The sequence below is a fragment of the Bison bison genome, unplaced genomic scaffold, assembly GCF_000754665.1.
Source record: "Bison bison bison isolate TAMUID 2011002044 unplaced genomic scaffold, Bison_UMD1.0 scf7180017853731, whole genome shotgun sequence".
Lineage (NCBI taxonomy): Eukaryota > Metazoa > Chordata > Mammalia > Artiodactyla > Bovidae > Bison > Bison bison.
The window spans coordinates 101,864-103,279 of NW_011484304.1; the positions used below are offsets into that span (position 1 = coordinate 101,864).

General features: G+C 50.6%; 1 protein-coding gene across 1 annotated transcript in view; it reads left to right on the plus strand.

The window, feature by feature from the left end:
• The first annotated feature begins 6 nt into the window (after nucleotides 1-6).
• Nucleotides 7-1,416, plus strand: part of HEATR3 (HEAT repeat containing 3) — a 39,848-nt gene continuing 38,438 nt past the window's right edge. Inside the window, exon 1 of the mRNA XM_010855091.1 lies at nucleotides 7-11. The gene's annotated coding sequence lies outside the window, so the exon portion shown is untranslated. The remainder of the gene's footprint in view (nucleotides 12-1,416) is intronic.

Here is a 1,416-nt window from a genome sequence, read left to right on the forward strand (position 1 = left end):
GGCGCACTGAGGTGAGCGGGGAAGGGGGATACGGGCTGGTGCCCTCGGATCCGGGCATTGGCGTCCAGCCAGCGCCTCCTGTGCGCCTGGCACCGTCGCTCATGGATTTCATCCTCAGTGCTCTTGTCTGCGGCACAGCTCGGGAGGGCCAAGAACTGGCTATGCTCTCCTGTTTGCAGAGGAGGGATCTGAACTCAGGCTTCGGATTCCGGAGGACCTCATGAGCCCCGGACTACCCGTATTCCATCTGTCCGCCTGACTGCTTCAACTGCAGTAGCCATCTGCCAAGCGTCCTCTGCTCAAGGCTTATTAGGGCAGGTTGTACCCTCCCCAAGGAGACCTCATAGAGTCCTGAGGTTCGGTGAACTCTTCCATTGTATGTGCCAGATTTTCTAGATGCGAGGGATTTTGAGAAAGCAGGACACTGAACAAGACAGCCAGGATCTGTGCCTTCACAGAACCATGTTGATGCAGACAGGGAACTAGTAACCAGATGGAACGTAATATTAGGTTTTAAGAGGTGGTATGGAGAAACCAAGGAGGTGATAGCCGGAGGTGGGGAGTTACTTTAAATTGGATAATCTCTAGATAACATTTGTGAGCTAAGAGCTGAGGTAGCCTAGAGCCAGAGGTGGACACACAAGGGGAAAAGCATTCCTGACAGGGAGTAGCAACAGCAGAGGGCTTGGCACGGTTAAGGAAAGGGAAGGTTATGTGGCTGAGCAGAGTAGAGGGTGCACATTATAGGGATTGCAACTGGAGATAAGGACTCAGTGGTGCAGAGCTTAAGGACCTATTCTAAGCTAGAGTGACTGGTCTAATTTGCCTTTTCAAAGGGCTGGTAGCTGCACTGAGAATGGACTGTAGAGGGGGCCAGAGTAAAGTTAATATTTGTAGTTCTCATCAGATCAGATTAGATCAGTTGCTCAGTCGTGTCTGACTCTTTGCGACCCCATGAATCGCAGCACGCCAGGCCTCCCTGTCCATCACAAACTCCTGGAGATCACTCAGACTCATGTCCATCGAGTCAGTTATGCCATCCAGCCATCTCATCTTCTGTCGTCCCCTTCTCCTCCTGCCCCCAATCCCTCCCAGCATCAGAGTCTTTTCCAAGGAGTCAACTCTTCGCATGAGGTGGCCAAAGTACTGGAGTTTCAGCTTTAGCATCATTCCTTCCAAAGAAATCCCAGGGCTGATCTCCTTTAGAATGGACTGGTTGGATCTCCTTGCAGTCCAAGGGACTCTCAAGAGTCTTCTCCAACACCACAGTTCAAAAGCATCAATTCTTTGGCCCTCAACCTTCTTTAACTCTCACATCCATACATGACCACAGGAAAAACCATAGCCTTGACTAGACGGACCTTTGTTGGCAAAGTAATGTCTCTGCTTTTGAATATGCTATCGAGGTTGGTCATA